This window comes from Episyrphus balteatus, chromosome 2 (assembly GCF_945859705.1).
Source record: "Episyrphus balteatus chromosome 2, idEpiBalt1.1, whole genome shotgun sequence".
NCBI classification, from domain to species: domain Eukaryota; kingdom Metazoa; phylum Arthropoda; class Insecta; order Diptera; family Syrphidae; genus Episyrphus; species Episyrphus balteatus.
The window spans coordinates 67,908,436-67,932,514 of NC_079135.1; the positions used below are offsets into that span (position 1 = coordinate 67,908,436).

The 24,079-nt window shown below is 28.9% G+C and overlaps 1 long non-coding RNA gene across 1 annotated transcript; it reads left to right on the forward strand.

Annotated features, from left to right (window-relative positions):
• The first annotated feature begins 619 nt into the window (after positions 1 to 619).
• On the forward strand, positions 620 to 23,812 carry LOC129908153 (uncharacterized). Its single transcript, XR_008771228.1, has 3 exons — positions 620 to 977; positions 19,265 to 19,387; positions 23,703 to 23,812. It is a non-coding gene; the product is annotated as an uncharacterized LOC129908153 (long non-coding RNA).
• The last annotated feature ends 267 nt before the right edge of the window (positions 23,813 to 24,079 follow it).

The window sequence follows — 24,079 nt, forward strand, 5'->3', positions numbered from 1 at the left end:
GACATGAAAACTTATCGTAAAAGTAAATTCAGCGGCACTAGCATTCTGATGTTGGCCTAAAAACAAACATGTTTGCCTCTCACTGCTTTCTCAGATCCAAATGTGAATCACTTGTGTAAACCAGACACGTGTCAGCGAGGTATACATCGAAGTGCATTTTTTACAATTCTCATACTAATTGGAAAATCCCTGTTTTTAACCTTTCCCTAAAACCCATATAACTTTGAGAATAAAAACTTCCATACTATTGAATTGGATACGAGGATGTTTATACCTATAAATCTTCGTACTTTTATTTTGAATATACTATATCCACTCCCATAATTCTATGTCAACTCTAAGACTATAATATGTTTATGATTCAAAATGCTTTAGATGTTCAAGGACACTAGGGCGTATACGTGTTATTTTTTATATTCTCCGGCTACATGTTTACAAGAACTTGTATCTATCAACAGAATTGTTCTAGTTTTAGTATACATATTTTTACATCATATGCGTGAAAGTTAAAAAAAGTTCAGCATGTTTCATAGCAACCACAAGAAGCAACAGTTGTTTTGAACTGGGCGAAAAACGAGATAAAGTACTCTCTCACAAAATTTTTACGATAACTTATTCCTTATTCAAGTGAAATATACGTTCTCTCGTTGAATTAAGCTTCTCATTTTTATTTTCAGCAAAATTTTTTTCTCTACAATGAAAAAGTCTTCAAAAATGTTCTTGTTTTTCTACGTAAAAGTCATTTAAGGGAGTTTAGTTTCGAACGATGTGGCTAACATATCAGACGTTAGGATAGAAATAAAAGACTGTATAGTTAAAGTGAGTCGTAGCTGTTATGCGTGTTTAAAAATATCAAAGATAAATAAACACAAAAAATAAAAAATTGACATCGTGATGGAATGGACAAAAAAAAACATTTTATGTGGAATTAGATCAATGTGACATCAATTAAATAATTGGATATAAAATTACAACAAGTAAGTTTCTTATTAATATTTTAAATAAAATTAAATAAAAACAATAAAATAAAAATAATAAATTAGAATTATAAAAAAAAAACTGCCTGAAGATTCTTAAATTTTTGTTAAATTATTTTTGGTGAACTAAACAAGTTGACGCTTTGAATTTCGATATCTTCTTGTTTACTCTATAATGAATGGAAAATTTCCCCTTCTTATTTGTAAATAAAATTCACGTCGATTTGCACGTTCTTGCGCTTTAGCTTAAGGCTATTAGGCTGCTAAGTATAAAAAATGAAAGATATTAGCTTATGATTATGATGCCTCAGTTAAAAAGGCACAAATAAATATGCACGACTGGTTCGCGCACATTTACTTCTTCGATTCCAGGATCAAGGTTATACACATACAGTGGTTCAGTATTGGAGATTTTATGTTTTGGGTTTATCAACATTTTAAATTGAAAATTTGTAACGTTCCTTGATGAGCAATCATATTTTTTTATTGCAAAAGGTTTTTGAACTGATATAAATTTTGTGTGTCAATTGTTTTAACAATGGTTTATTAATCACATTAAATATATTAATTCATTTTTTTCTTGAGTCATATTTTACTCTAATTCTTCTAATACATTAAAAAATAACTTCTTTAAATGCAAATTAAGAATAAATATTTATTTAAGAGTTATACAGGGTGTCCCATAGTCACCGCCCGATATAAAAACTAAGGATTAATGATGTAATTTTAGGTTGAAATACTTAAGAGGTAATTTTCTCGTTTCGAGTTATGATGGCTTTTAGAAAAGTCTGATTTGGTTTCTATGGAAAACCATTTCTCTCCAATATTACTGTCATTTACGGAAAAATCGATCTTAAAAATCGTTTTTGTGTTTTTTTCAATTTGTCTCAATATTTTCTAAAACAAAAGTATACCTAGTTTTTCCACACTATCTTACATAAAAGGTTTTAATCTAAATAACTGCACTCCAAACTTTTCAAAAATCAAAAATTTGTTCGGTAACTTTTATGATTGAAGAAATAGGCTATTTTTTCAAATTACATTTGTCAAAAATCCAAAAATTAACCTTTTGCTCAAAAAACATTTTAAATAGATAGAAAACATAAAGTCATTTTTAACCGAGTTTTTTTTTTAATCCAACCATTTTTGTAAAAGATAAAAATAAAAAAAATCGTGTTTTTGCACCCCAGTTTTTCGCCCACCCACGCCCTTTCCCCGAATTTGGTTGTGGGAATCTTATTTCTCCCCTTTAATCATTTTTCCTAAATTTTTCAACCACCCATATGCTGCTAATAATTTTTTTATTTTCAAAAATTATTGGCACTGGTCTAAATGGGACACCCTGTATATGAAATATTAATATTTTTTAGATTTACCTTGAATAACTTTTTATGCATACAATAGATTTTTTGATCCTTTTGATATTTTACTTAACATCGATGTTTCAATGCTCTAAACCAAGTAAATATTTAAAATAAGTTTAAAAAAACTCAAGAATATTTCCAAAATAATCCCTCTCTACTGACCCCTTCTTCTTGTTTCAATTAAGGAGATTTTATGATATTTTTTCGAGTATATAGACAAGCAAGGTTTTAAAGTTAAACAACAAGAACAACTCAGTAATAAATATTTGATTGACCAAAAGAAAACAAAAAATTATACTATTTTAGAGACATGCTGGGTTGTTGACCATCATTAAGATTATTAAGTAAAATAAAACATGATATTTTTGTCTGCCAAAATAAAAAAAATAATCCTCTGTATCATTTATTTATTTTTTATCTTCAAAACATCAATCATGTACTGGTATTAACATTTCATGATAAGAAAATGTTGTTGTTGAACTTGAAATCCAAAGACAAACAACATGAAACAACACTTAGGATGAAATATCCTTAAATTACAAACAACACAATTCATTTATTTTTTATATAAAAATGAAATTATGTTTTCGAGGAAAAAATACTCATACCAGAGTTTTATATAGCCTCCTTTCCATGATACACGTCGCCATCCGCATACATAACATTTTTTGTTTTGGTTGTATTTTATCTTTGATATGTCAACAGATCTCTTTTTCTTTCTTGATGATACAAATTAAATTAAATATTTGACAAGTTTTTGTTTTTGAAATGTTCATATTTTTATAGTCAAACAAAATAGGTTCTTTGAAGGATGAAAATTAATGTAAATATAGATTTTTGTTCTTTTTAGGAGTTTATTTGCGATAGATAATCTTAAAGCGAAATTTAAGATAAGTGTACATTAGGATATTTTCTTGTTTGTTTTTTATTTAGCTGATATTATTTAATTCTGTTATTCCTTAAGAAAAAGGTCCTTGAAGTATTTAGCTTTTAGTCGTCAACAAAAAAAAAAATTTAACCAAAACTATTCATACGATTATGAAGAAATCTTAAAAAGTAGTTTTTGTCATGGCGAAAAAATATATACCACAATATTGTAAGTGTTGCCGTTGTTTAAAAATAATTTATTTTCTATTTAAAAGTGGAAAGGTGAACCCAATTTTTAAGCGATTTGGTCTTATGCAAATACCCTAATATAAAAATGCTTTCACTTTCCGGTACAATGTAAAAACCGTAGTTTCAAAAAATTATTATTATTAGGTATTATTAATAAAGAAAATCGCCTTTAAACGCTGATTCCGCGAAACCGAAGGCAAACCGTTTTCGAACTTCACGTTTTTGTGATATTTTAATATAAAAAGGTCGAAAACGTGGTTTTTCACACAATGTCTTACTGACGACACCTTTTTGTTATTTATTTCACCATTACTAAATACATACGTACTCCAAATATAGTGTAGAATTTTAGCGTAGCCTCATAAATATTTTTATTATCCCTTTCCCGAGGATAACTCTCTACGGTATAAGAGTCTTCTTTTGTAAAACTTTAAAAATACTTTTTAAAGTGTGATGTAAAAAATTGGATTTGGCAAACTTATTTGTATTGAATTTAGTGAGAATTTTAATACAATGTTGCACAAAATTTTAGATTTGTAATTGTTGTTCCTCGGTTTTAAGTCTGCCTTATTAAAAACTCATATCGTTCTACCTGAAAAATCGTGGCTGTAGCAGAGTTCATTGAAGATCCGCACTTTCAAGTCCTTTCCTAGCTTACTCCAAGGTTCCTTAAGGCAGCTACTTAGGTCCTCTTTTTTTTCATTTATGTGATAGGTATCGAAATGGCTGTCAAAAATGCACATTACTCTTATATCTTTTCAGGCCATTTCGACGACTCTTACCCTTTGTCCATAATCAATTAGATCTGGAGCATTTCCCCGTCAGGTGTTTGCAAAGTTTCATGACAAAGACACAAAATCTAATCCTGGTAATTAGGGACATGTTCAGTAATATGGAGAGAATTTTAATTTTCTAGAAATTAAAAATTAAAATAAAGTACTCGTATTAAGCCTAGTACGCTGCTGAAGCGAAAAGAAATTTTCCATACAAAATTTCGTTAACGAAATCCTGAACGGAAAATTTCGTTTTGCTTTTCGTTTTTCAGTACGCAGCTCTAGCGAAAAATTGGAGAGTTTTCACTCATTTGTCACTTACTTTTTACTGTCCTGTGCATTTTTCTTGACTCCAAGAGCAGCGTTGACGTTTTTTTTTCACTTTAAATTCATTTATTTCTTGCTCTAAAAATTATTTTCTGTTGATTTTTCTTCATTTTAAATTAATTTTGAATTTTTTTATTTTGACTTTGACAGAATTCCCGATGATATTTTTTCGTTTGCATTTTCGTTGTCGACTTTGGAGACTTGAACATTTTTCGTTTCGCATCAGCATGCGTACTAAACTTTAAACTGAAAAAAAAAAAAAAAAATAAATAAAAAAAAATTTACTTGTTCTGTTTGTTTTCTAAGCTTATTTTTCACTTTTTAATAATAATGAGGAATAACAAATGGAGACTTTTTAAAGAAGAATAAATTCATAAATTAATTTGAAAAAAAAAAAAATAAATGTTCCAAATGCAAGATATCTGTTTTATAAGCCATTTAGCTCCTGTTTTAATTTTATCAATGCGTATGAGCGACTTATATACATAAATCGGTAATTTTAAAAATTAAAAAAAAAACTTTTAATCGTTTTTTCTCACCAACGCAAATTTTTCGGGGTGTGTTTTTTTAAATTTCCAATTTAATTTTTTTAACAAAGTCTAATATTCAGCCCATAACCATCATGACGTCAAATCGTGCCCTTAGGTTATCCTGAATCAATTAGATGAAAATATTCTTAGAGCCAACCCTGCTCCCGGCTTTGTAAAATTTCTACTTGACACGATATGCTCATATTACAACTGTAAGCTAAATATTTTGAATTATTTGAACAGCATTTCTATAAACGGTAAATATATTGATGTTAAAGCGTTGTGTCCATGTTTTTGTTAGGGAACAATTCAAATCTAAAAAGAAACTTCTATAAATTAACATCAACTTTCTAGGATTCTTATTTTAAAGTACCTACATAATTCACAAAATTATTCTGCGCTTGGGCAAATAAAAAAAAAAGAGAATTTTAAGAAATTCTTACCATCTAACAATCTTAAAACGATTCATAAGGAATGCAAGCATTAAGTTTTTGTTAAAGCATACGCTTCCTTTTTGAAATGGCTGCTTAAAATGTCTCTTAAAGATCCAGTTACCTGAATCTACGAGGATAAGAAAAGGAAGACGTTCGAAAACAGCGATTGATAAATGATAAATGATTACATAGCACACATTTTCCTAAACATAACTTTTTATTATATTTTTAATGACATGTTTTGAATTCGTAAAATAATCTGAAATAAAGCTTAAACTTGACAGTACCATGATAAAGAAGAACCTTTGCAGTTAACATTTCTTTTTCAAACAAGAACACACGACTAGTAAGTGTATTTTAATTTCAAAGGTATCATTAATCACCGACCATAAGTTGAAAACTTTTTCCGTCATTCTGATTCAATCAGGATCTTATCGTAGATTTTTCATTTTAAATTTCCTTGTCAAAATACTTCACAAACATTTTCCGAAACAAACTGTTATCCCAGTTATTTTTCAGCAAAAACATCCATCTTGAAATGATAGGCGGAAAAGTTCCATTTCCTCGACAATTCAATGAAATCTTGAAACTCTAGTTATAAATGGAGGCAAGGCAAAGCACATAATCAAGTGGTTTTTCTAATAAAATCAATATGTTTCAGAATGTTTGTGTATAAGGTGCATGCCGTTTACACAACACTCTCTTAAAGTTGTTCTATTAGAAAATCCTCACCACTAATATGTCTGATTGTGAATTTATCTGATTTCATTGTTATCGATTTGAGCAAGGCATTTGCTTGGTACGAGAGTATTTTGTATCACAGGAAGAGTTTGTATTCTTATGGTTAAATGCTTTCATCAGAAACAGGAAATGTAAACCGAAATGTTTTCATTTACGTTTAATATTGACCTCAAATGGTCCGAATGTTATTTGATTATGTATTGGCTTCGAGGCAAGGGAAATTTTGTTAAAGTTCTGTTTTGTATTTTGAATAAAAGTTTTTCCAGTGAATTTGTGCAATATCTGAATTTCAAATATAAATTTGAGTCAATTTTAGGAAAACCTTTAAACCAATAAGGCCTTTAACTATTTGGGTTAAACTCTGTAAATGACACTAAAAATTACAATTTAATACACAAATGTTTATTTTTACTTTTATTTGATGTTTTTAATGAGATGAAAATATTTTCCTAAAGACCTCTAATCTCATCCTTTTATTATTATATATTTGCTATTTTCATAGACAAATGGCATTTTTTAACACAATTATTCAAATCCAACACGATTTGGCTTAACTAAGTTCAAAGCGCGTTATCAGAAAATGTATTTTCACAACAACAACAAAAAAAGCCATCACTTCCAGTTGCATGCTTGAAATTAACACACACAAAAATTTCCCTAGAGGCAATCTCTATAGAATGCATGCAAAGCAAATCGAGCATACATAAATAAAATTGAATCAAATAGAATTGCATGGCTTGAATATATACGAATTTCAAATATCGAAGGATATAGAGGATGTGTATTATATTATTCACGCATGGGTTCAGAAGAATCCATTTAAGTAAGAGGATTTACAATAAAAATAGGATAAAATAAACTTTTATTTATGCATTGAGAGTGTGCATTCGAATTCAAAGAATGTCCTTGAATTAATGTTTCAATTTATCACAAAGGAGTTATTATTTCCATTGAAATGGCCAACGTTCGAAAACAGGTTCTGCTATTTTTTTTGGTATAAATAAACAATGACTACATACATATGTATATAAGAAATTAATTGATATAAAATAAATAAAATTTAAGTTTGACATTTTATTTCAAAAATTTAAATGTTAAAATTTTTTATGTTGCAGTGTTATGAGGCACCTCTGTCATGTTCTTAATGGGGATTAGATTTGATGAGTTGTTGGGGGCTATGTGAAGTTGGCACCACAAGTGCTAATTTTTTTTCAAACCTGCCTGGTTCGATTGCTCAAGTATAGTCCAGGATAGCCCAAAGATTTAGTTTTTATTCACCACACAAAAAAAGTACGCATACACCACAGTGACCTTTTTTTTAAAATTTATAATTAAGAAAAATTAAATCCACTGGTGTTTGCATTGCGCCTCATATATATTATTTATTTGACTTATGATTTTTAGTTGATTGAATGGTGTCCACATAACATTCTTGTTAAGAAGCTTAAGTTGATTTGTTACATTTCCCCTTGAAGACCACAACATACAAATATTTTTTTGAGCGAAAAATCATTTATGTTTTGGTTTGCCATATAAGCATATAGAAAAATCTATCTTTACATTTTTCAAAAGTAACAACAAGTAAAAAGTGGTGTGAAGTGATTTCTTTTTCAGTACACGAATAGAACTGTTTAGACCTTTCTGAACTATCTTTGGTAATTCCAACAAATTACATCACTTTTAGCCCCCCTTAGTTCAAAAATTATAACAAATAAACTTTTTTTTCCAAATTACCAACCTCTTAAAAATAAAATTTTGTTTTTTTTTCAGTGTAAAAATTCAACAAATGACATCAAGTTTTTTCGTTAGTCCACCCTTACTTCAAAAATTAAAACAAGAAACTAATTGAGAATAAGTAGTGGAAAAAGGACAATAATTTTTACACTAAAAAAAATTAGATTTTGGTAATTGGAAAAAAGGTTTTTTTTGTTATAATTTTTTTACTTAGGGTGGGCTAACGAAAAAAAAATTGATGTAATTTATTGGAATTATTGAGAAAAAATAGAAAGAGGACAATTTTTCCACTGAACAAATCGGGAGTTGACCCCCAGATCCCATTTTTGAAATATTAGCGTTAAAAAAAAGAAAGAAATTTTTTTTTCTAATATTTCAAACGTTATACAATAAATTTACTTTCAATATTAAATTTTTGATGAGTACGAAAGCAGCTTTTGTTCCAAAAATTAGTTTAAAATTGAGATTGCCATTTTGGGCAAGTCAGAAGTAATATGATGAAAAGGACACCTTTTCATAAAGGAGTATTTAAAAAAAATAGTAGAAAAGAAAAAACTGCAATCTCTCTCGCTGAATTTTAGTTTTTTAAAAATCATACACGTTGAAAAAAGATAACATAAAATTAAGCGGATCTCACCTTAAATTAAGCGGATATCTGCATGATTTTTTGCTAAGATGACTTCCGTCTTAAATCAAGGTGACAAATCACATTAATTTCTTGAATGTTCAAATAAGGTGACCTCCTCCTTAATTTAAGCGGGAGATCATCTTATTTTTATGTGGAAACATTTTAACAAAAAAAAAAAAAAAGAACTGGCATCCACTGGAGATCGAACCTGCAAAAACTTTTGGGTTACTAGACGAGTGCCTTACCATCTAGTCCAGTGCATTTAAGATGTTCATATATGGGCGACCCAGCAGTTTGTATCACCCCAAATTTATTTTGCGCATTCAATAGAGCATTGGCTGAATATCATTACCCTGATTTTTCGCACTGGCGAAATACACCTTTCTTCCGCCATCTTGGATTTTAGTTTTTGTTAAATATCTCGATTTCTATTAACTCTACATAAAAATTGTTTATACAAAAAACGTAGGCAATTAAATTTCGCGTCTTTTATGTTAAAAACACTTTTTCGATATTCTGAATATAAAAAAGTTACAAGCCAAAAAAGTAAAAAAACAACGAAAAATATTACAATTTTAAAGTTATGAGTGCTTTTTATCAACATTATGAAAAAAACTTCAGAGAAAAGGTTATTCACCTTAAAATTTTCTGCAACTCTGCTATACAACTTTTTTTTGTATCGCTATAAATAATAAAGTTATTAATACCTTTTTTGTTAAAAAAATACCCCTTTTTTACGAAATGAAGAGTCTTAAAAATAAAAAAATTGCAGGTCCTGAATTTTCTCTTGTACCACAAAGCTATTTTACTAATTATTTTACACTAATCGTTAAAAATCAAAATTTGGTAAATAAAAAATTTAAGAAAAAAGTAAAGATACAAAACACAAACAAATAAGAGCATTTTTTAACAAAAAAGTATTAATAACTTTTGTATTCATAGCGATACAAAAAAAAATTGTATATCAGAGTTGTAGAGAATTTAAGGTGAATAATCTCTTCTCGGAACTTCTTTTCAGAATTTTGATAAAAAGCACTCAAAACTTTAAAATTGTCATTTTTTTTCGTTTTTTTTTTCTACTTTTTGGCTTGTAACTTTTTTAATATTCAAAATTTCGAAAAAAGTGTTCCTAACATAAAAGACGCAAAATATAATTGGCTACGCGTTTTGTGTACAGAACTTCTATGTAGAATAAATAGAAATCGAGATATTTAACAAAAACTAAAATACAAGATGGCGGCCGAAAAAAATTTGGTTGTTGTACAAACTGCTGGGTCAAATTATAAATGCACTGGACTAATCGTGCTATTTCAATGTTGGAAATGAATGTGATAAACTGCAACTAAAGCTAAAGTGTGAATATAATTTTAAATTTTTGTCGGTTTTTTAAGATGAAAATTCACATTAAAATAAGATGAAGTTCACATTAAATTTTACTGAGTTTAATTGAAATCACCTTATTTTAAGCGGACATCCTCTTATTTTAAGGTGGTGAAATTTAATGTGCGCATCATCTTATTTTAATGTGTCCTTTTTTTCTCCTTGTATGAATTCGTAATGGATGTTTCACCTACCAGTCTTAAAGGATCAACTCTCTCTTCCAACTTTGCTTGTTAAATAATTCGTAGACATAACGAAAATCCAATTAATTGAAAAAATCATAACACAACTCTCAGAATGTAAGTAATACCTTTGAACATTCTATTTATAAAGATTTGTACCCTTAAAATTAATTCTTCCCTGCATTCTTTAGTAAACCCAAACATCACATTGTTGGTATGTCTGGAATGGCATCAGCCTTGATTTTATGTTTACTTAACAAATTAATATATTTTATTTTCGGTTCGTTAACGAAAAATGCATCAGTGCACTGCTATGGAATTTATTTGCCTTATTAACAATTATAATGAGAGTTAACTTCTTTGTTTATCATTTCCGACTATAATATCGCAAGTGAAATGTCATTATTCATTAAAGTGGCGGGCGGCGTTTTCTTTTTCGTTATTCTGGGTTGTTGAGTGCAATTATGTTTTTAATTGCATTTGGTCACTCAAAGTTTCTGCTTTCATCGCGGCAGGACAGGATGCACAAACTAATTATGGTGGCGTGTGGTGTGTAGTGAGAAGCAAAATTTAATCTGACCGAGAGAGTTGAACTTTGTTGAAAGCGGTTTGAATCAATTTATGAGGGAAGTCTTGTAATAAAGTCAGCCATCAAGCGGATGCCTCTGTTGAGTATTTTCCTGTAGTTGTACTTGTTTATTACAACATTATTGCACAGTTTCAAGGATATTTAAGCGTTTACAACTTTTTTGTGATGATGATGACTTTGTATGCATTTTTTTTAAGGCTTATTTACGATTCTAGGAGCAAGGCCTAGTGACTTACATTTTTCAACCACTGTTGTGGGCGTGTAATTACATAGTTTTTAGGAACTAAGGGAACCTAAAACAATTTTGGAAATTTGCTCATTAAAGTTGACTCGATGATTCCAGGGGGCTGTTTCTCGACAAGCTACATCAACTACATCAGTGTTTTTCAAATTTTTTGAGTTCGCGACCTCTTTGAGAGAAAAAAATAAAATAAATATGTCAGTATTTTTAAATAGGTGTATTAACTGTAGCCGTTCAAAATTCGATCTAATTGCATAAGATTTTACTTATTCGATATGAAATTTTTTTCCGTGATGCACATTTTATTTGGGTTAGCTCTTCCTGCTCACACTACTAATACTAACCACTGTTTGTACCACATACCTTTGTAGCGATGGTGCTAAAGCTTTGACCATCAACAAAAGTGAAACTCATAATGCAAAATTTAAACCCATAATGCCAAACTTATCATGAACACTCTGCTCTCTTCTTGCATAAAAGATAGTGCCTCCAGAATTAAATGATGTGATCAGAGAAGTAAACTTTATAAAAGGCCTTGCATGTTGCATCTTGCAAAGTCGACTGTTTAGGATTGTATGCTATGAAACGGGTTCACTACAAAATAATCTCTTTAACCACACAGAGGTCAGTGTGAAAAAGTATTGACACAAATTTTGGAATTCTTTGAGATCTGAATTATTGTTTATTGTGAAAATCTGAAAATTTGAACCATTTTTCTGACCCTCCGTGGCTTCTAAAGTTATTATTTCTCGCTAATCTGTTTGACAACTTAAACATCCTTAATAAGAGGCTCCGAGGAAGAAAGTAAAACATTATAACTGCAATAGACAAAATCAGAGGATTTATTGGAAAACTGCGGTAATGGTCCGTGTCAAGCAAACAAATTTGATTCTTCTCCCTGCGTTCAAAAGATCCTTGAAGAAATTTCATATGAAGAATCAATATTTGTTAACTTTCATATTTCTCTCATGGTACAGAGTTTATTTAATTTGGAGATGAAACTATTGAGTTACTTTTAGAAATGGATTCTGAAAGTGAAAATGGAACTGAGATGGGATTTCAAACCCTTTTTTGAATAATTCGATTGAGCTTGCTCATCTAACGCCTGTAAAACTGAAAGAAAACCTTATAGACTTAACATGCATGCTAAAAACGGATTTAATTAAAAAAACAATTGACAATTTCTGGATTAAGAGTAGAGGAGAGTATTTGAGCTGGCAAACAAAGCTTTGCAATTATTAGTGCACTTCTCCACTTCATAACTATGTAACTCTTATTCAAATTTGGACATAAAAACTATGAAGAGAAACAAACTTAACTTGGAAAACGATTTAATCGTTAAAATATCAAAGATCAATCCTAGATTTTAACATTTATTAAAAAACATACAGACAAATTATTTTTAGCACTGCGAAGTTTTCAGTTTATTGTTTTTTTTTTTTTTAAAGCATTTTTTTTGGTTTCAATTTTATCCATGAGGTCCGATGTGATGGAGATATTGAAGTGTAAAGTTGTTGATGTAGGTTATGTAATTGATGTAGCTCGACGAGAAGACCTTGTCTGCGTGGAAATAACAGTAGATGCAAAGTATATTTGCCCAGAGCTATTTTGCTAAAACTTGTGACTTTCGAGTGAGGAACTGTTATGAAATGGCAAGGAAAGAAGTGAAGAAGTTTTAACTTCAGATCCGTACAGCTCATATATTTTTGTGGATCACGTGTTGTTCATTTTATCTTACGATGGAATCGGTGAGGTCTTTTCCGACCCTGGCAGAACAGAATGCATTGTCCATCGTCCTCCTGCAGAAGAGAACGATCTTGGCTTTTAAATAAATGAATAGTTCATGGGTATCGATTTATTGGTATATCGATATCTGTTTTTTCTATGATCTGCCATTATGTGAACATTTTCAAGATGGTGAACTTTTCTGGCCTAGAACCACACTGACAAGGACTCTTGGCGAGTTGTTTATTATTTGGCGAAGGGTTTCAGACAGTCACATAATACTTCATAGAGGATATTGTAAGCTTCTTGGCAATTTCTATCGCCACTACACTGATTTTCTATATAAATATGTACATATTTTATGCTGACGTTTGCGAGAACGCAAATCTCTTGCGAATGTAGTCTTCCAACATCGAATTTCTCACAGTAAGTCCTTGTCTTGGCGATGGTGTTTAGGTATATTCTCTCGCGAACATTGGTCAGTGATCCGATAGTGACTGTTGGCTTCTCGGAAAATTCGGATTTTCTTAATACTGGAGGAGTGGCTGGCGTTGTTTGTAATAAGGTCAAAATGGTTCATTGGTTGACGTTTGATTGATACGGAGATTTTAATATCCTTTTGTGAATGTTGAGATTTGGGAACGCGTACTGGCTATCACAAAGTTTTGTCTGAAGCCGCAATGGGACAAAATATTGTGCAGGCTATGCTTTCCGACAGTGCTGTCAAAGATATCTTCTTTTCTTAGCTTAGTATTGAAATCGCCTAGGACAATAATTGTTCTTAGGAATTTGTTCGAAAGTTTTTTTTCAAGGATTTCGAAGGTGGCATCGTCTTTCTCCTCCGTGGGGGTGTGAGCAAAAATAAGGATTATGTTGGCGAATTTATTTTCAATAAGTAATTCTAATTAGTAATTTAAATTGAACTAATGTCTAAATTAAGAATTAGAAAATTACAGTTTTACAACATTTTGTTAGAAAATGCCACGTTTTTATTAGCAATGCAAACTATAAGTAGGTCTTGCATTTTTAGAGAAACGATTTTTTTTTTCATTAAATCCAAAAGAACTCTTTATGTTCATGTGGGTAGAAGTATGATTGTAATTTTCCTAAAAAAAAACCCACACATTCATTTGCCTTTTAACCTGATTAATACCTTAAATTCCCTAGTTCTACCAAAAGACATTGTAGGAAGAACAAGTTAAATGAGTTTTAATGTTCCATGCAGTTGCAATTCCACCTACCCACGTTCTCTAATTAAACTAACTACCTTTAATACTATCTCTCTTTTATTTCGTGTTCAACAAATGTAACGAGATAGTTTGACCACATTTTCTCACTTTATTCCAACTCATTCTCATAATGTGTGTGGAGTGCAGAGCTACCTTAGAGAGTTCTTTAGTAGAATAACTAAGGTTATTAATTTTAATTCTTGTAATGAAACTACGCCATTGGAATAAAATGATAATGTACAAAGCTATTTCCGTCAACTTATTACATTTTAAATCCCTTATCTTGAACAAATTACGGGATTAAATTTATTGAATAACTTATAATGCAAAACTGGAAAAATAATTCAGCTGTATTGAGATACACATGTGTTTCCTTAATAAAAGTTGTTTTTCAGAAACAAAAAAAAAATAAATTAAAAATGATAATTGAACTTTAAAAAATTAGTTTGTGCAAAAAAAACGAATAATATTTATTATGTACCTACGTATTTTGAAAGAGGAGATTGAAGAAATAAGATACATACCTACATGTTTTTAATAGTTTTGATAAATACGAGTTTATATATATATTTTTTAATATTCCAACTCTTCCCGTTAATACATTAAAGAACAGTTACAAGAACTTTACATCCTTATAAATAGCCTTAGTTTCTTTTTGTTTTATTTCTCTTGTAAAGTGTACAAACGCTAAACGTCATAAATTCCTACCTTCTTAAGTTCAAATGCAAAAAGGAGAAGAAAATATAGTTCTTTTAAAAGTAAAACAAAATCTTTGCAGGATAGAAAGTTTTACAAGGGAGAAAAAAATATAAACCTTACTTCAAAAGAATAATTCAAGTGAAAAAACATCTGCCAACATGAGTTTGTTTTTGTTTATTATTATTATTTTTTTTTATATTTTTATCAAAGTGAAATTTTTTCAAAGAAGAAAAAAACATACGGGGGAAAGGAAAAAAAATTTTTATTACCTCACTTTGAGGATAAAAAAAATACTAACACAAGAGCGGTTTCCCGAATGAACAAACAAAAAACTTAAAAAACTGAACAAGTGGATTATGAAGACTGTTGAGTTTTTAATATAAATTTATGTTTTATTCCTTTTTAAAAAAGAGTTCATTTTTAAATACCCTCTTTGATAACGCGCTCCTGAGTTGTAACAAAATTGCTCGAATAAAATATGGGACGTTTTAGTTTTAAATAAGTTTTCAAAAATCCAGATGAATTAAAAGCTTTTTGATAATATGTTTTATGAATGCAATGTTTCATGGGTGAAGAAATGACAGGTATCAAAGAAAATTGAGAGTGAGAGTGATTACAAAATAATATGCACGACTGGATCACACGAAGTTGCTTAACAAGTTAAAGTTTTGTATGCAAAAATTAAAGAAAAAATAAAACAAAATAAAATAAAATAAAATAAAATAAAATAAAATAAAATAAAATAAAATAAAATAAAGTAAAATAAAATAAAATAAAATAAAATAAAATAAAATAAAATAAAATAAAATAAAATAAAATAAAATAAAATAAAATAAAATAAAATAAAATAAGATAAAATAAAATAAAATAAAATAAAATAAAATAAAATAAAATAAAATAAAATAAAATAAAATAAAATAAAATAAAATAAAATAAAATAAAATAAAATAAAATAAAATAAAATAAAACAAAATAAAATAAAATAAAAGTAAAAATAATCATTTTTATCAAAAAAACAAAACCTACAAGCATCGAAGCTTGGATTTTTAGTTTTCTCATGGATTATATTCTCAAAACTATTTGCAATTAAAATATGGCCACAGTAAAAGCACCTCACCAGCTTTCGAATGCAAAAAGAATTATCAAATTTGGTTCACGCAGTCCAAAGTTATGAGGTAACAAACATAAAAAAAGACAAATTGATAACCTCCTCCTTTTTGGAAGTCGGTTAAAAATGTAAAAACAATAAAACTTGGTTTTAAAATTGCAAAAAAGCATTTTTTTAAACTGTGTGGTAGATATCCAAACTAGTGATGGGAACTATCGAATAAAAACTATCAAACTATCGATAGTTGTAAAATATTCATTCATTCGATAGTTTTAAATCATTCATTCATTCATTCATTTAGTTACTATTTTCATTCGAATAGTTTTTTCATTCGATAGTTTAGTTACCATTTGCATTCGAATAGTTTTTTCATTCGATAGTTTAGTTACCTACTATTTTCATTCGAATTGTTTTGTCATTCGATAGTTTTGTCATTAAAATAGTTTTTTTTTTATTTGATAGTATTTTCTTTTGAACATTATTCTTATTCAATAGTTTTGTCATTCGAATAGTTTTTCTATACGATAGTTTTCTTATTCGAATTGATTTTTTTTGCACGATAGTTTTTTCATTCAAATAGTTTAGTTACTTTTTTCATTCGAATAGTTTTTTTTATACGATAGTTTTTTCATTCCAATAGTTTTTTCATGCGAATAGTTTAGTTACTTTTTTCATTTGAATAGTTTTTTTTTATACGATTGTATTTTCATTCAAATAGTTTTCTTAAACGATAGTTTTTTTCATTTGAATAGTTTTTTATACGATAGTTTTTATTCGATAGTTTATTCGATAGTTTGTTCGATAGGTTTTATTCGATAGTTTTATTAAATAGTTTTTATTCGAATGAATAAATAAATGAATGAATGAACTATTCGATAGTTCAAATCATTCAGTTACTAACTATCGATAGTTCCCATCACTAATCCAAACGTTGTATGTCATTGGATTTATTGTACAATGTATACCAAAGATTTATTTTCCGAAACCGTTACAGGTGTTTTTTCTTTTTAAATATTTTTGTATAAATTAATTTTTTTTAAAATAATACAAAAAATTGGTATTCGATAATAGTAAAAAAAACCTCTTGTTGTGAAGATAGTTTATATAGAAATGTTAGAAACGAACAGAATCTAATGTTTTATAAATATATAAATTATTTAGTTTATCTGGCAGCACCGGCACCGACATATACGAAATTATAGCAACTTCAAGTCCCTATTTAAAATATGGCAGGTCAAACTGTCTGTAACCATTTCAAAAAGTAGATCCACTAAAATTGCAAACATTTTTTTGACAAACAATTCGATAAAACACATTGAATTTCTGAGAAAGCAGTTAATGTATATAAACATGATGTATTTCTTATTGATTTACTGAAATAAGTTGGACTAGACTAGCTATTTCAGTTTTTTTGGAATTAAAACTTAAACAAAAGAATCCCAAACGGGTAAAATGGACTACTTAGTTCTAGGGTAAAATGGCATAGTGAGAAAATGACTGAAAAGGCATTATTAAAAGCCTTTGACGTCGTCAAAAATAAAAAAAAATAATGGGCTAAAAAAACATCCAAAATATTCGGAGTTTCAAGAACACAAGATTCTGAATGGCTCACAGAAATTTCCAGATATGGGACGTTTTCCTTAGGGGACCATGAAATTATTATGTTCAATGACCTTCACACAATTTTGAAGTTTGATTAGTAACATCTATTAGACAGCTGGAACATTCGGTTTCTATAAAAAAAAGATGCTAACCAATAATAAACACTGTCCCACAGCATTTATTTTTGAATGCGTTTTCTTTGAACTCATATAATATAAAAAATAATCGAAATTAAAAAAAAAATACTCGAAATAATGGAAAATATTTTAGTATATTGGAACGCAATTTCAGGCAGAATAATAATGGTTTTTCTTTTTGTTAAAATAAATGGAATTTTTAACACCTGTGGTGCTTTCAACCTTTCATTTGCCAGAAACAAAACTAATGGTTTAATCATAAAGAATCCTTTTTGGTTGTTGTTTCTATCCCGGGGTGTTAATTTGTTTTCATAGAAACTCAAAAACTTTTTATTAACTGATGTACACAAATTGGTTGGCGAATTGATGTCTAAACTCTAAATACTGAATTGGTGAAGTAATTAATTGGTTGAAAAAAGTTTTCAAAATCTTCAAAAGTTTCTTTACAAAGTTTTTAGAGTAAATGTATGAAATTGTTTTCTCAAAATTATTACTAATGTTTACCTTGTTTTTTTTGAGGTTTTGATGTTGGTAATATCTTACTTTAATTGGAATGAATACAAACACCTTGCTATTTATGAATGTTATAAATTATGACCCGAACTAAACCAGAGAATTTGTGTTGGGTTATTTTTTGATGTGGGGAAAAAGTTTTGAGTTATTTTGTTGGTCATAAAATAAATTCTTGTTTTTAGGATCCATCTTCGCTTCAGTCGTTTGGATGGATATGTATTTGTAAACAAACTGTGGTAATCCATAGCTCAGAAAAGTTAAAAATTGTAGTTTATTTTTTGAGGTTTCGTTTGGGTTTTGTTGAAGAGTTTGAGGAATTGAAAAATACATAAAGTATGTTGGTGTTAAACCAACAAAGAAAATCGATTGATGGTGACCTATCCACATACCGCACAAGTTCCTACACTAGTTTGGACTTTTTTTGTCATACTTTTTGATATCCCAGTTAGGCCACAAATTTAGCTACCAATTTTTTTTTTAATGCAAATTTATTTGCCCACCTACAGAAGAATCCTATTTTTCTTATTCCTTTCAATTAAATCATTTGTGTGGACCTAGATAAATTGCTTAAATCCTTGCTATTAAATAAAAATAAATTTAATCTCAATTGATATTATGGAGCCATCGATAGGCGCCACTATTCTTAAATGTGTGACATGAGTCCAGTATAAAACCTTTATAATAAAACTGCTTTCAGATATTTGCATTGTATCTGTTTTCTCATTTCTCTATCTCTCTGAGGATATAATACAGACAACAGAAAATGTAATCTGTTTTCTAAAAAGGAAATCGAAGCATTTGCTTGGCGCCAATATTAGTTTAGTTTATTATATATCAGCAGGGACTCTTGTTAATTAAAATAGTCTAAAGTCATTAAACAATTCATTAAAAACACGAGTAGAAAATTTAATATTCTTTTGGAATGCATATTTTATTGATGAAATCCTTTTAGGACTTCTTTTATATTAGTAATATTGTCCTGAGACTTCCTTTTTGAAGATTTTATAGTTTGATTAGATAAGAATTTATAAAATTTAATTTATAGATTAGAATAAGCTTGCGGAATTTGGAAACAAAATACAACAACAATTTGAGGATTTCAAAAAAATTGATATTTTAAATAAAATTATTGATATATAAGAAAACAAAAAATTTGTCAGGAATATACTTAAGATATGTTAAATCAAGTTATTCAAAAACTGTGTCCTTAAATTTCATATTTATTTTCTTTTTAGGTTTTTTTTCCTCAAAGGATGGAAAATAATTAACCCATCATCCAAAGGGAACATGAACAAAATTTGAGAAAATTGGGAAGGAAAATGGAATCATTATAAAATGATGTAACGGAGTTCTTTGTGGTATGTATAACTGTGTTTAATTTTGTTTTTATATTTAGGCAAAACGCAATTGTGTACAAACACAATGTTTTTTATGAATTTTTTTTTTAAACTTCAACACAAGATATAGATCCACAAATGTGTGGACGTGAGTGTAAAAGCAATATAAGAACCCCATTTTAGGTAAGGTTAGGTTAACGTGGCTATCAGCAGGAGAGCTGATACACTTAGACCATGATTGGTCCGTTGTGATACCACAATGAATCTTTGAGATTTTTTCTTCCTATTCGTTGAACCATTTGGAGCTTCTAATAAAGCGAGCGAGACTACCTACCTATGTCTATATTTGCTAGCTCACTAGGATTGTTATAGTAGAATTCTCCCAAATGGAGTCTACGTCTTTGAGATAACGCAGGACATTCACAGAGAAGGTGTGGAATCGATTCCACCTCCTCCTCATCCATGCAGCTTCTGCAGAAATCATTGGAATAGATTCCAAGGCGTGTTGCGTGCTTGCATATTATACATTGTCCTGTTATGACACCTATTATGGAGCTGATTTGTAATCTACTTAGAGATAAGAACCCCATTTTGAAAATTGATTTTTTTTTCGAATACGAAATTTGAAGTTGCCAGATATCTATGCTATATTGGTGCAATATTTGTATAATCCCTCCTTTTCTATCAAATTAGTAGATTTTTTGTTTTAAGAATTGTCGGAAAATCTGCAAAAATTGTGAAGATTTTAGATCATAAAAAAATTTATCACGACACAACAACTCTCAGGGATTTTCAAAAAATTGTCACGAACCTAAAAAAATACAATTTACAATTTTGCCAGTATGCAATTGACAATAATTGTGACAGGCAATATGAGTTTAGGTCGAGAAATGACAAGTTCAATTAAAAATGTCAAATAATTTATTTTCAAGTGAAAGTAGGTGACAAAGAATCTTACCTGAGATGCAATAAATTTAGTGAAAAATTACGAGTCTGCAAAAGTTCAGCGGAATATATTTTACAATCGGTCGACATTTCTAGCACCCCAAAAAAGGCCCTTGATACAAAGGCTCAAATATTAGGTGCGCTACAAAAAAATTGTCAAAATATGATAATGAAAAAAATACCTTGACACATTTGTCATAATCTGGCATTTAAAAAGTTGTCACGAAAATTACAGAATGGGAAAATGGGGAAAAAAAGGACAAGATTCGTTTTGATGCGCAGTAGATTTTCATTGGGTCAAATCGTAGTAGATCTTCTACTAAAGGAGTAATGTGCCCTGCTCGTAAATTACGTAAATGTAGCTTTTAAGAAAATCAAAAATTAAAAAAAAAAAACTTTAATAAAAAAATTTTTTTTTTATTGTATACGTGATTGGTCCTTATTTTTTATTTTCTCAAAACCTATAAGACATCGAAACATTTTTTTACACATTTGTCTTTTAATAAGAAAAGCATTGAATACTAAAAAAAAACTAAAGTGGTAGAATGCAGTTAAATTAGTAAATGGATCACTTTGAAATTGCAGCTGGAAGTCTTTCATCTTTTAATATACATACCTAGTAGAAGAACATGATGATGTGAGCAGTGAGCATAATTATTTTGACTGATATCAAGTCGATAAAATACTCCCAATTTTTTTGCGAATAACAGATAACAATCTCTACATGTTCCCTGTGATGCGAGCGAGATTGTTTGACTTGATAAATATCTCTTCCATAATTTTACCGTATTTTAGATTTCCAATATCCTCGTTTATGCTTGTCACATACAGTTTACTTTCTACATTCAGTTTGTAAGCGAAACCCCGATAATAGGAATGTTTCATCAGTCAAATGCAAGTTCCAATAACATGTTCGCATGACAATTGTCCTCTTCTCTTTTAATGAATGAAACTTATTATTGGGTTGACCATATTTAAAATTATGCAATGCATTTCATTATGCTGGCATCAGACTCTGTTTTTGGTTCAAAGCGTCCAGAATATACCTATAACAGTATGACATCAATTATAACGGTTCACTAAACTTTGATGTTAATGGAGTCTTTGCACGTTTGATTATTTTAATTGAGTGCACTGAGTGAAAAAACAACAAACATAAAAAAGCATTTTAAAATTGGAAAATGTTGGATCCAAATACGAACATTTTTAAATCAAAGTTGAACAACGTTAATTAAAAAAAGAATTGAAAAATAGCTCCTGGGCCGCCGCACATAGGAGTATTTGCAGTAAAAACCTGTTCATAAGTCGATTTTCTGAAAATCAAAATTGACACCAAAAAGTTTGGCAAAGTGGGTGCAAAATAAACCTGTGTCAATATGCTGCACTCATTTTTTTGTTTTTCGATCGTGTCTTGTCAAAAAATGAGTTCAAAGTTAACTGTTAAATTTACCTCACTTTTATTTGAATTCGAAGTATTTTGGTAAGTGTTATTCTATATGCGATATCGAAGTGTTGTGATAGAAATCTAAAAAAATTTAAATGCAGAATTCTTCTTCAGTTATTTATTATTAATATTAATAAAGTTTTGAAAATGTTAGATGGTTTTTTCTATTTTAATTCGGGCTTAGAACTAGTATCTAAAAACTTGATATTTTTGGTAAGTTATTATTTGAACTTTAATGATTTTGTTTTAGTATACCCCGTTATTCTGCGATGAATTGAAACTTATGAGTTAGTTTATATATTCTTTAACACAATGCAACAAAAATTGGGTGCTCTTAGGTGCTCTTTAGAGAATCGAGGGTCAATTAGTTTTTCACTTTCTGATAGAAAATACTCCTTACTTTATGCAACGTTTTTTATTTTTAAATTAAATTTACTGATGTTATTAGTGTATTTTTTTTGGGTGATCTTAATTAAGGTTGGGTAAGAGAGAAAAGAAGCTGAGAATTGCGTATTAGGGATGAGGAAAAAAATTTTGAGACAAATAATGTCGACAGGCGGAGTACAGGCCATTAATCAATTTTTTTAGTTTTTGATAAGAAAATAAAAATAACAAAAACTAGGTTTATATTTTATTTTCTTGTAGGAATACTCATTTTAAACAGAAATAATAACAAAAACCACGAAAAATAATTATGGCCAGGTTTTTGATGACAATACTCCTATGTGCGTCGTTTGAATCGTTTGTAAAATATTCAATTCGATTTTTTTTTGGAGCACAAGGCAAGTTCTGTTTTCAAATATTAAATTGTTTTTTTTTTAAACATATAAATTATTTAATTTATCCCAAGTAACTAAAACTATTAAAAACCATAGTTTTTCTTGAGTAATTAATTACTAAAAAATAATTCCTGTCCATGTCCTGTTCATGTTAACGGCAACTTAGAATAAAGTCATATATTCTGAGATAACAAAAATCCTCTCAAACATTATTCTTGGTTCATTTAACCCGTATACAGTACTTTTTTCTTATCCACGTGGAAGCAAAAAAACATAAAAAGGAGGTAATGTTCACATTGTCTGTCAGCGCTATAAACAAGGCATAAAGATACGAGTACATACGTTACATTTGATGCGATTCTGTTGTATAAAAGAAGCTTACGAAAAACAAGGATTACTAAACAAGGCAATATAGACCCACGGAAGACTGAATCTTCTTGCGCCTCTTGCCGTATAAGTATATAAAATATATACGGTCCCTGAAAGTCAAAAATTTAATTTAAAATTTAATATAGCTACTTAGTTGTTACAACCAAATTGGTTTGGGTATAAACTTTTGTGCTTCCTAAAAAGTTAGTTCCTAAGCCCGAGGTGCTAAAAAGTGTAGTGTTTTTAAAACAAAAAGTAGTTCATGCATGCTTTCGCTGAAGAGTTCTAGGTTCAATGTGTGAAAAAGCGCAACATCCTTTTTGTCAGTAAAGTGTAATAAAATTAATTGGTTGGTTAATATGCGGCAAAAAGTTATGGTTTTTATTTGAAGGAAAAAAATAAATATAACTTTTTCATGGCAAAATTTATCTTAATTTGAAAACAATGTGTATTTTTGCTTACATAGTAAAAGTTTTTAATTGGTTTGGATAAATGGGTAATTAGAAAGTACTTCATGAACAGAGTTTAGGTAATGGTTGTGGATTTTATGCTCGAGAAAATTTTATGAACAAAAATAGTAGAAACTTTCGTAAAAATATAAAGAATTAATATTTGAGGTTTATTTACACATTATTATAGTGGGAAAATATGAAGATACATTTAAAATTAAATTACCAACACAATTTGGCATTTTCTAGACCTATATTAAAATGTATTCTCTTCTAACTGTCTAATTTATTAATTTATATTAAAAGATTTTAATTGAAATATTTTAAATTCTTTTCTTTTTATTTTTCAGATATTCCATCATGAACTTTATCTAAAAGTTATGTTCCTGAATATAATCACTGTACTCCCTTTGTTTAAAATCCACAAATAATTTTTGTAATAATAAATTTAGTAAAAAAATATAAAATTTTTGAAAATAAATATTTTTTGTATTCTTTAAAATCGGTCAATTGATCAACCAAGATTTGTTTTTTTTTTTGTTTTTTATAAACCCAAATCGGCTTAGTAATAAGAGAACATTAATAAAAACAAAATCGTCTTGGGCAAATTCTGAAGTATTTTTCAACTGATACAATTTAACAATTTGAATGAAGTTAGATCCATTTTCATTATATTCTACAGTGTTTTTAGTAGGTACCTACTACAATTTAAACATTATAACTGCAT